The sequence below is a fragment of the Furipterus horrens genome, unplaced genomic scaffold (genome assembly GCF_987537825.1).
Source record: "Furipterus horrens unplaced genomic scaffold, mFurHor1.1.pri manual_scaffold_13, whole genome shotgun sequence".
NCBI classification, from domain to species: domain Eukaryota; kingdom Metazoa; phylum Chordata; class Mammalia; order Chiroptera; family Furipteridae; genus Furipterus; species Furipterus horrens.
Window position 1 is genome coordinate 31,684,828 of NW_028327183.1, and position 12,625 is coordinate 31,697,452.

The window sequence follows — 12,625 nt, forward strand, 5'->3', positions numbered from 1 at the left end:
TTATGATTCTATAACTTGCTTTTTTCCTCTGCATAGTAGAACTGTTTTCATGTTAATACAGATTTACATTATTGTTTTCAGTCATTTTCAAGTATTTAATCAAGTTCTGGAGGCTTTCTAGTGACGGGCAGTTGTAATTTTTATAACTAGTGGCATAACTAGTAGTTATGTCCATGTCTCTGATCTGATGAGGGCGTGATGCAGACTCTCCGGGTGGATTGCACGTTCACGTTGCGTCCATGCCATGGGCTGTGTCACCTCTTCCAATGAGACTTAGAGGGAACTGCATGGCGTGGCCGATAGCCTTTGAGTGAACCCCTTTCACCCACACTGGGGTTTCTGTTCCTCCTTCCTCTTTCCTCCCAAGGTCTGAGGTACACTGTCCCCTGTCCCCTGGTCAGTGCAGCTGGCCTGGTGTGTCCTTCAGAGGATTCTGCCTCCTGTTACCTTTGTCTTGCCTTTGGGAGCTAACTTAATGCTTCCTAAACAGTACTTATTACAACATGGAGAGAAAGGTGAGAACTCAGACAAATTTAGTGTTGTTACTGAGTTCAGAAGTCTATGATTTGTTTAATAGTAAGAACTTGTGAGCTTTTTCTGTTTCTGTGTCTTAAGTAGTTGGTTTTTCCTAAAAACACAAGGTAGATTTTTCTAGAGAACAAAAATTTACCTGTTGGAAAGACTTGTTATCATATCTGAAACATTAAAAACAACGTTTTTCTCTAAATTCCTCTTACATAAATTGCTTGGAGTGGGATGGTAAAGTAAGGGGGAGATAAGAGAATTAGGGGCAACCTTTTTTTAAAAAGTGAGCTCTAATTTACATACCATAAAATTCACTACTTAAAATCATACACTTAAAGTGGTTTTTAATATATGCACAAAGTTATACAACAATTACTGTCTAATTCCAGAACATTGTCATCACTCCGTAAAGAAACCCCGCGGCAGTCACTCCCAGGCCGCCCTCCTCCCAGCCCCTGGCAACCACGAATCTGGTTTCTGTCTCTATGGATTTGTCTATTACGGACGTTTCATCTAAGTAGAATCATATAATATCATCCGTGTTGTAGCAGACATCAGAATATCATTTGTTTTTATAGCTGAATAATATTCGACCATTATGGATAAGTCCACATTTTGTTTATCCATTCATCTGTTGATGGACACTTGGTTGTTTCCACTTTTGACTGTTACGCATAGTGCTGCTGTGAACATTTGTGTACAGTGACTGTTACGCATAGTGCTGCTGTGAACATTTGTGTACAGGTTTTTGTGTGGCTGCATGTTTTAATTTTTCTTGGGCTAATTGACACCCAGTCAACCCAAGAAATTGAAGTGAAATTGCTTGGTCAGGGCAACTAGCTTTTTTACATATTAAATTTGAGGGAAAGAGAGATACTTTTGATTTATCCTCATGGGTATTGGTTTAAATCACATTTGCAACATACTGTATTTTTCACACTATAAGACACACCTGACCATAAAACACACCTAGGTTAAGAGGAGGAAAACAAAAAAAAATATTCTGAACCAAATGGTGTACTGAAATATTTAATAAAATATAACAATAATATTTCAACCATGTAAAGTGAACAGCAGTCAATAGCGGTATTAAGAACCATCATTACTGTCATTAACAAATGAGGAGAGACTTTAAGGTTCAAGTACTCTTCTAGTTTTCTAGGAACCCCAAGAACTCATCATTGCTAGTGTCAGAATTTATGAAGCTCAGTTGCTAACAATCACTGATACACTTTCTTCTCTATCTTCATATATGATACTATCTTCAGTTCCATCTAAGGCATTGCTTAATGCCACATTTTTTGAATGACTGTACAACAGTTTCATCCTTCACTGATAGGTCAGGTAATACACATCACGGTCTGTGATGCAATATTTGCTCCATAAGATGCACAGACATTTCCCCTCACTTTTGGGGGGAAAAAAGTACGCCTTATGGAGCGAAAAATATGGTAATTGCTCTTACTCTTTTTCCATGTGGATTTTGGGTAAATGCTCATCAGGTCTGGCTACCTACTTTAGGCCTAATGTTTACTTCATATATAACATTTGGTAATTTTGGGAGAGTCTAGGGTTATTATACAAGCAAAAAAATTCATTTCATTTTTTAAATTTATGTTTCTTAATGAATATAATTAGTGTGAAATATATTTCAGTGAAGGGAAACAATAGATTGAAATTAAAATAAACATACAAAAGAAATCAAAATTTGAGCTTATTAGTATTATTAGTGTCTGTAAAGAAAAAATACAGATTTTTTTTCATATCTAAGTTCTTTAAATATGAGGTGATATACTTTGTGTAGAGCATTTTTCTTTAGCATAGCTCTTGAGCAAAGGTTTATAACCACGTTTAAAACTAATTGTTTCCCCCTTTTTTTTAATTCAAAAAAGGGGAAAAAAGAGTGTTTCGATCAAACATGACTTTGATGTACAACAGGTTGTTAGGATTGGGGCAAATTAAGAAATCTTTCTGATTTTAAATTTTATTTTGAAGAAGCGGTTGTAATTCAAGACCATTCTGTTTTACCATTTCATTGGGAGGAAACATTTTGTAATTGAATATGTTTCACTGACACTGTCCTTGGGGATGTTTCCCCCAGCAGTTTCAGTGTTATGAGAACTGGGATTGAGCAGCCTTAGTTGGCACGGTGGTTTGGGGAGGATGATACAGAGGCGGACGGATGGAGTTGTCTTTAAGTCACTACTGTGTATGTAATGTTGGAAAAAGAGCTAATCCATTAATGTCTCTTGTATCAGATTTACTACTGACCCGCAGTGGCATCATCTGTTAAATATTTCTGTGAGATTTATGAGTGCACTGAAGATCGGATTAGCCGTCTTCTGCGGTGCCCTCCCAGAGACTAGAACAACTTGCTCAACTGGAGAGAATGTCAAGTCAGCTAGTTTATGTTAGAGGAGCATTATTAATATGCAAAGTGCTAAAGGGCCATAGGCTTGTCTTTAGATTGAGTCATTTTAGTTTTTGATAAGAGCCCAGAGCTGTAACAAGACAGATTATTCTTATCTTCTTATAAAAATATTTAAGTGCCTGAAGTTTTAGAGAACCACAGGTATCAAAATGGTTACTTCTGAAGAATTCCAAATGGTTTGCATGAATTAACATGCTGTTTTATATCACATTTAGAGTTACTTTATCATACTGCAAAGGTAATATATCATTTTATCCCAGTATTTTGCTTAGGCAATTCCATCTGTCATGGCATAAACTCTAGTAGAATAAGAAAAATGTGCTAACTTTTGAAAGCAGTGAATAGTAAACTTATTTCCTAGTTCTTACTCTGTCTTCCCTTGGAGGTTTTGGTCTTCATGTACTTATATTTGTGTTAGGTATGGAAAGTGTATTGGGTATATTCCTTCAAAGAGTAAGCTGGGTACTTGAATTAGAGAAACAAGTAAGCAAAAATGGACCAAATATGGAATCTGTTGATTAATAAAGGGATTTAGTTAGGTTCTTAATGAAGAGTTTAAATTTCTGTTGCTTATGCATTTGATGATTCTCATAAAACTTGACTAATCCTGTGCATAAAATGTTAGGTACTTAATTTTAGTGGGAAGCGTTGTACTTCAAGTATAATTGAATTAATATCAGCAATTGGCCTCATGAATGTTCCAAAGCCCAGCCAGTAAGCTGATTTATATGGTAGATAACTGTGATGTGCTCAGTGGGGGTGGCAAAATGTAGTTTGGGAGAAGCAGTTCATTTGTGAGGGGGTGTCAGTCACAGTAATGGGAAGTCAAGACATGTTCCCTGGAATGTTCATGGTGCCAGGGGCTAGGAAATAAGATTCATACAAATTGTTGGGTTCACAAAACATCAGCTGTATATACATAAGGGATGAAATTTAGCCAAAAACATTTCTTGAGAATTTATTTCCATAATTTATTTTACATTTTTTGCATACATTTTTTGTGTGATAACATTGAAATACATTTTATTAGTGATCATAAATTGGCTGCTAAGAAGAATAGGATTGCAGATAGGTTAGTGACCAAAATAAAATCAAGTTGATAAAGAGGAACTGGTATAAGAATGCCAGTGGACATTTGAGCATGACCATACAGTGAATGCTGCGCTTATCCTAGATCAGAGAAAAGGACAGGAAGGACAGTCTAGAACAGTGCCTGGGGTGGGGGTGATGTTATTTTAATATCTCATGTTGAATTTCAGAAGGGGCGGCATGTGACACTGATTATGGACATCCCATCTGTGCTCAGGGGTTCCCACTCCTTTATGCCAAGGGGTGCCCTTTAATGCTCATGACGACAAGGTGTGTGCTAGGCAGGCAGAAGTTCACAGGGAAAGATGCCCGCCTGGCCCCACCCTGTTGTCAAGGATTTGACCTCCCGGCCCCCAGGTATCCTGGCCTGAGTAGGTGGCCTTGGCCTTGGTCAGTGGTGTGTGGTCATGTTGTTTCTGTGAAAATATACTCATAGCGGCAGGCAAAGAATTAACTCCACTACCAAAAGCTGTTTGATTTTTCCCTTTTCCCATGATCTTATTTGTGACTCAATCCTCTTGAATTGCCGGTTTAAAAACCCTAGATTATCAGTCTGTGTACAGCTTAAGATGTCACACCACTCCTCAATAAGCATGCGTGTTTGGGCCACAGGTACAAAGTTAACTGTGTCTAAAACCAGAAAGAGGCCGTTGGTTTTTATGGGTTGGTCAGAGGAGTAGCGTGTTATTGACACTGGAGGTGTCACATGTGAATGAGGTTCACAGCCAGAATGTAAACACCTTAATTAATAAGGGCTCAGAAATTGGTGCCAGATCTTAAGTACCATGTGACTCAACGCTAGGAGGAAAAGCCTCATTTGGCTTGTTCCTGACCCTGGTCCTCCCCAGCCTGCGGGTTCCCGTGGTCCTTACCTTCGACACCTTATCCATTACTTTTAAAAGCCGCAGCCCTTCTTCCCTGGCTCGTCCTTTCACCCCAGAGTTAATGGTGTTTGCTCCAGGGATCACCTGGTGTAGGAGAGGGACCTGGTGGAGGTGATATTGCAATGAAACATTTGAAGTGTGAGTTAAGCACCTTGGAGTGAGGGTCACAGGAGGAGTTGTGGACACTGGGTTTCGGGAGCAGCTCGAGCATGGATTGAGCACTAGGATTTTAAAAACTTATTGGTGAACCTAAAGCTGGGAAGGGGCAGCCCAGTGATTGGCTTGAACATAAATTTAATACTATTTTGGAAATAACTCACAAATACCTTGTATTGCAAGGCATTGATACTAATGTTTGACTCAACACATTTTCTGAAGTAGCTTCTGTAACTGACCAGCTCTGCAGCCTCCAAAGGCACGATGGGCAGCATGGTCCTGCAGCTTTCGAGCCCCAGGTACAGCAGGGCAAAGGCACAAAGGCCTCCCTTGTAACCTTTTCTAATAGTTCCTTTCTAAACGTACACAAACATTTGTGTTTCCTATGTTGCGTGACACATTATGACCAACGCAGTGGGTCTAACAGTGCTGTTTGTTATCTCACAGTTCTGGAGGGCAGACGCTTTGCTCAGAGGCTCACAGGGCTACGTTGGACTTGTATTTGGAGGTGCTGGCAGGATTGGCTCTTGTAGTTATAGGGCCAGTGTTCCTCTTTTCTTATTGGCTGTTGGACAAAGACTGTTCTCAGGTTCTTGCCCCAGGGCACCTTCATTTTACAATGGAGGTCTTCTCTCATGTTAAGTATTCATGACCCTCTAAACATCTCAGTTGTCCCTGTCTGCCTCTGCTACCGTCAGCAAAAACTTTGCTTTTACAGGCTTCACATGATTAGGTCAGGGCCCCCTGGAGACTCCCCTACCCTAATCAGTGGCTTTAATGGTATCTATGGGATCCTTTTTTGTCCTTTGACATAATCAGGGGCCACCATAGAATTCTGCCCACTGTGCATACTGCATATGCTGGCTTTAGTTTTGCCATTGTGTGTGTAGCTGTGTGGTGCACTGCATTCCGAGTGTGTAGAGAAGGCTGTCTTAGAGCAGGCTTCTCAGGCTTCTAACCCCTGGCTCTTTCATAAACGTGAAAGATATGAACATTGGAGAGGTCAAAAAACCCAAAGAAATATCATACTAACCTGTGCCTTTTCAGACAGCACATGCATCTTGCGATACGAGATGTCCTTTCCCTTAACTCCTAACCCTGACTCCCACTCGCTCAGTGATGTGATGCCTCTCCTGGGGAGGTCTTGGAGTGAGTCAGGCCCCAGTTCTCTTCACCCCTTCATCTCACGGATGTGGTGGAGACTCTGAGATCTTTCACAGAAATGTTCAGAGAAGGGAGCGATCGTAATTATGATTCTGATAAGAAATTTAAGAGCAGAAGAATCGAGCAAATAATTGAAACTGCATGCCACCACCACCTGCAGAAACACAGAGGGTTGGCAGAGGGAGGCTGGGCAGAACATGAATTATGGGGTCCGGATATGCTGAGGCTGTACTTTAGGCCTTCCTTTAACTCCGTTCAGGTGGTCGTTAGTCATCAGGGTGCCCGGTTACAGAGAACTTGGGCTCATGGCCGGGGCGCAGACTACTTCAGGGATGGTTGGATAGTTTTTTCACTTTAAGAAGTGTTTGAGCATTACTGGTAAAATCTCTATCATAGAATTGTTGATCTAAAACATCCCACTCAAAAAACAAAACAAAACAAAAATAGCCCATACCAGAAAAGCATTTTACAAGAAAATGGTACTATGTACCATATCTAAGTTGAAATCTCTGAAATTTATAGTTTGGGGATTGCCAATTCTTACAGATTTCTAAAATTCTTAGATTTTATTTCATGCTGTTATAAAATCCTGATTTCATAGAAAGGATGACCTGCTGGAAGGCTTCCTGGTCATCACAGGTGTCCTCTCCGCCTGTAGCTGTTCACGTGGTTTAGGACATGCCAGGCCTTTCCCTTCTCTTTTAATCATCCCAGCCCCTTCCCCAGCCCAAGCATTGCACTGATGCATGGTTGGGATGATCTTTCTGAAGCATCTGTATATGACATCATAGAAAGTTAGCTAGCAGATGGCCACAGCTGACATGTTGTGAAAAATGTACCTGTATTTTTACATACCCCTGGCTGGTTTGGCTCAGTGGATTGAGCGTCGGCCTGCGAGCTAAGTGTCGCTGGTTCGATCTTCCAGTCAGGGCACATCAGAGAAGGAAAACTCTGACTCCAAAAAACCTCCGCTGCCTTGCGGCATACCTCTTCAGGGGAAAGGCTAAGGGAGTAAACCCCGACAGAAAATCCAGAGCCGGAGTCCCTAAGGCGGTTTGACGTTGTAGTCAACACCGGCAACTCCTGCGGCGCACCTGAAGCCAAGCTGTATTGACTCTGTCTTTCCCTTGGACCCTTCAGCTGCGAAGAGAGGGGGGGTCTGCTGCATGGGCAACAGCAGACCCTCCATATCACCCTGCCCAGGCTCTGTAGCTTCAGCTTCACTGGAGAGGACACTCCAGCGTCATCGCAAGATGTCGATTCAACACAGGAGGAGACAGATACCGTGTCACTCCCGAGTCGGACTGCACAGCCATTCTCGGCGGTGCAGATAGACTCTTAAGAAGCTACACCATCGTCTCTCGAGACGGATGGCTGCCGACGACGATTATTACATAAATAAAAATACCGCCCCCCCCCGGGACCCTGGCATACCCCAACACATGATTCTTTTATGGGACAGATAATTGTAAGTAGTACAACAATAAAATGTTTCATGTATTACACACAGGATGCTTATTCCCTACCTCAGGTGGAAGAAATTAATTATTTTTAGTTATAGTGAATCCATGTCCTGACTCTTGAAATGCTTTGAGCCATGATGTCTGTATACAGGAATGCAGGCTGAAAGGTTTCAGGACACTGGCCTGAGATTTCCTGTCCACTGAATTCTGCGTGGGTTTGTTCTATATCACCATCCATATTTGGGACTATTTCTTTTATTTTATGCAGTATGTTGCTTTTGAAATTCATAAACAGTTTGGGTAGGCCCTTACAAAAGCCAGATGAAAATTAGTTTTGGGTATAGATGAAGAATACAACCTGACACCAGCTCATGACCATGAATCTGTTCTCTGAAGACTTACTTGCCTGGAGATGGTGGAAGCTGACTGTGGGGAACTAGATTGACAGAAGTACATTGTATTGTGGAACTGACACCATGTTTTGAGTCTTTGAACCACTCAGAAGCATTTAGGGAATCATAAAGTATTGCCTTTTTGGTTGCTTGTTATCCTTTGGGTAGAGACTGAAATAGGTCATTAGTTACCTCTCATGGCTACAAAGAACTGAATATATAGTCATCATAATAGCCAATGGACCAACTGTGACAAGCAGCTCTCAGCAAGGGTGTGGTGGCATCTGGGAGCAGAGGCAGCATCATCGGGACCTGCAGGTGTGTCCAAGCAGCACGTTCGTGGGAAGTGGGCACTAGCTCCCTCGCCCTTTCCCCATAAGAGCTGCTGACACCTTGGGACACCACGACTCTTGAGATGTTTCGTGTGGCTGGCAGCCTGGACACCACGGGCAAAAGCGTGTCGTCTTTGGAGAGAGGAGAGGTGGTGGGTTAGGCTAGACTGGTGTGAGATGGCATTTAGACTGCCCAGCCTTGCACTTTATGAGGTCATTCGTGCACAAGATGTGCACAGTGCCACTGTCTGCTGCCATGGGTTTTCCTGTTTGCTTTGGAGGAATGAGGATGCATTGTATGAAGTCAGCTTAGCTGACCATGTGGGTTTAGCAGAGAGCCCCTGAGTGCCAATAAAGCATGTGAAGCCCTGGTACATACATGGTAGGTGCTGCGTAGATTGTCTTGTTTTTTGCCCCCACAATCCACTCTTATCCTTGGGAGAGAGCTTTTATTTTGAGTCTAGGCCCTGGGGACAGCAGAGTGACCGGGATCCAAGGCTCACTGCCATTGTTGGCAAGAACGTGCATCATGATCTCGGGGGAATGTATGTATGTGTATATGTATGCTGACAGGTGGGGAAGGAAGCATAACAGAAGCTGGTTGTGTTTTTTGGTTTTAAACTTGACCACGGGAATGTGGTCCTCCTTTTCATCTCAGTGCTTTCTCCTGTTCATTTCATTTTCCTGGCACTAAAATGGAACCTCAAAACAAATATGTGTATTTTAATGGTAAGAAAATTCAAGTTACCACTGAATGGTTTTCATTGTAACAGGTTTTTCAGAAGTGCCAGTTAATTTCATTGAAGATTTAAATGATTGGAATAGAAAGCAAGTTTATTTTTCTTATAATTTGACTGGTAGTTTTCAAATAAAGCTACTAGAATCTTTCTATTGTTTTAGATGCCAAAACTGGACCAAGCAATTTTAGTAAAGTAAATATACCCTTTCTGAATTGTCAAAAGGCGAATTTCTCAAATTTCTCAAATATTTATGTGGGCAGGTACTCTGTCTTGTTTTCCATTTGAAAGACATGATTCATTGTCACTGGGAAGAAGCAGTGATCCAGATGGGGATACAGCTCTGAATCGGAGGTGAATTAGGGCTGAGTATTTACAGGGGAGCAGAACTGAGTTAGCAGGTGCACCCAGCGTGACTCAGATGAGAAATGCGCACCCCGTGACCGCGGTGAGCCTCTCTTCTTGCAAGGGAGCTGAGAGGTGCTATCTGTCTCCCCAGAGGCCCATGGATGGAGATGGTGGAGCCCTGGTTCTCTATTCCCTTTGGGCTAGGTCTCCTGTTTCCATGATTTTTCACCTCTGTGTTGGTCAGAGTTGCTGTAGCCTATATTTTGTGACTATCTAGTTCAGACTCTTGCTTGAGAGATGACGATGCAGCCATGATTCACAGTGCATTTAAGTGAAGTTAGGAATGAGTAGGTTATAAAAATGCCTTCTATGTTTGATTGAAGTAAACTTTCTGGATAATTTCCTACATTTCCTAAGAAACTTAAGCCATTATCTTTTGGACTGATAAGGAAAGTTAATTTTTAGACTAATTTACTTTTGGCGGAGGGAAAGGAATAATATTCTCTAAAATAATAACTACTGTAGGAGTTTAAAATGACATGGTTTATCCTCCAGAATATTCTTGTTACATTTCCTGAAGTCCTACTTCCGTCCTACTGGCTCTCGTCCGTAGGCAGGGCATCAGCAGGGAGTGAGGTCGTCGTGGAACATGGATGCTGACTTCCCTCTGGTGGGCCCGTGAGGAGACAGCCCACTGAGCTTATCCAAGCAGCTCTGCCCAGTTCGCTTTTCCTGCTCCGTGTTGGACAGTCGCTTCCTCAGCTGAGTGGGCAGTGCTGCGCTCTTCGCTCTGTACCTTTGATGGTACCCTTTACAGCACTGTTAGCCGAGGTCAGGCCATGGACCCTGAGTAATTTCTGATTAATCAGTCTTATTGGTGATTAGTTTTTACATAAAAAGTGGTTTAACTTTCATTTAAAATTTTTTTTGTTAATTTAACATCATGTTTTGCCTTCAAAAGAACTAAGTTGCACAGATGAAATCATTTTTTCATTCTTCCTCTTGAAGCAATTTGAAAATATCTGCCTTCACACATGTGTTTCCTGTGTCCATGTGAATGGAAAATCACAACACTGGCCTACAGGCATGTTTTCTTGATTGTTCCTGGGACCGTGACGCTCTTCAGTGGGTGACATTTGCAAGAAGGATGGCTCTTTCTCTTGCATGTCGCTGGTTCAGCACCAGGGCAAAGTACAGGGTTTAGACAGGGTGAAGTGCTTCTAGCACAGGCATGAGCGTCAGAAGCTCCCTTGCTCCCCCGCAAGCCTGTGATTTGAGAGGCTGGGCAGGGCCTGTCTGCCATGGTGCCAGTGGGAGACCTCATGGTGAAGTGAGCACGGTTTTGGTGGACAGGAGAGGGCGGGGTGTGGAGGGCAGCCCCATAGCAAGCTAATTCTCAGGGCTGGAGTAAGGAGTAAGCTTCACGGCCGGGTTACAGAGTCCTTGGATTGTCATCCCTTCTTGACTGAAGGGCCGCCCTGCCTGCATTCCTTCCACACACACAGTCTCAGTATCACTTGGACAAGATATTGACTCGCTGTTTGGAAAACAACACTGAGCTCTATTCTGATGTTTACATTGCTTTAAATATGTTTTGTAAACATGGGGAGCTTGCTAAGCAGAGTTCGCTTTACGTGTTATTCCTGAGAAAGGCCACCTCAGTCTTTGACAGTGTTGGCAGTTAGGCTGGGAACGGGCCTGTGTGCAGGGTCGATGGCAGTCAGGGAGGCAGGGTAGTGTCGTCCAGGACCCCTAGGGGTTCAGGATGCTGCTGCCCTTCCCTGCAGGCTCACACGGGATCCTCTTGTTCAAATATTTAAGGTCAAATATGCGTGGTATCACTAGATACCACCTTTGGTCTGACAGTATTCACAGTCACTTAGCATCAGGGCTTGAACATGGGAAGGTTCACACACCATAGATCCTGTCCTGAGCTTTAATGCCCAAGTGCCATGGGTCCTTCCTGGACTGCAAAGTAGCCCTAGAAGTGGCCACTTGTGTTCTCTGTTGCCACATCTCCCATCCATTTGTTCTCAGCACAGATTGTGTCCCTTCCCTGTCCAGTCCTCTCTACTCACCTCTTTGCCCAGTTCTTCCTGCTCTGGCCACACTGGCTCCATCTCATTCCCAGAGCACATAGCCCTTCCCAGCCCAGGCCAGTGTGAAATGCTTCCTCCTCGGGCACCTGCTCAGTGGTCTCCCCATGGGCGGCTGCTTGCAGTCCTCTCGTTACTGAGGCTGGCTGTGGTCTCCACCCGAAGCGGTCAGCTCCGCCTCTGCTGTGTGTTGCTTCCTGTCTTCCACCTGCCACCTTGCTCATCAGCTCGGTAAGGCAGCTCCGCTGGCTGATGTTCTCAGATGTCTGTGAGATGTATCCACAAATTTCAGCATGTTCACTTACATCTTGACCCGGAGTAGTGAGGAGGTGACTCTGAACCAGGTGTAGGGAAGTCTGGCCCATCATTATTTTAGCTGGTGAGGCAGCCAGCCACCGAGAGGATCTTAGGAATCCTGCATTCTAGTAAGCTCCTCACTAAGCAGAGCCTCCACTGCTCAAAGACTTCTGTCATGAGGTGCTAAACGTCATCAAGAGGTTCAGCCTCTCCGCTTGATTGGATTGAAACTCAGTATGGTGTGTATTGGCGAGTTTGGCCCAAGGGGGCAGAGTTTGTTTCTGGGATCCTCCCACTGATGGAGAGAAGCATAGATTTCAGCCCCTCATCCTCCTGTCCTCCGAGCCCTCCTGCTGCTCCTTTATGTCCCTGTGTCCGGGGCACATCTTTGCACCCTGTCTCGAGGACACTGGCATGACTGTTCAGTTCCCACTGAGTCCAGTAACTGTCTCTAACCATGTTTCGAACCAAAGTATAGTTTCTTGGCCCCAGAAGACTGCCTGGTTCCTGCTTCAGCACCTGCCCTTTTCTCTACAGCAGCCCTTCACCCCCCACCCCTCCTGCTCCTTCTTTCCTGTACGTTTTCTCTCCCCGCCCCCTCCTTTCTCTGCTTCATGGCTTGGCTGCTACACGTGGAAGGTGGTTCTTTTGCTCTGTTTGGTGCAGTTAGACTCAGTGCCAGGTATAGAGTTGCCCAGTAAAGTATTTGTA

At 43.6% G+C, this 12,625-nt stretch overlaps 1 protein-coding gene across 1 annotated transcript in view; it reads left to right on the plus strand.

The window, feature by feature from the left end:
- The window catches only part of BANP (BTG3 associated nuclear protein), a 130,128-nt gene that overhangs the window by 60,567 nt on the left and 56,936 nt on the right, over positions 1–12,625 (plus strand). The window lies entirely within an intron of this gene.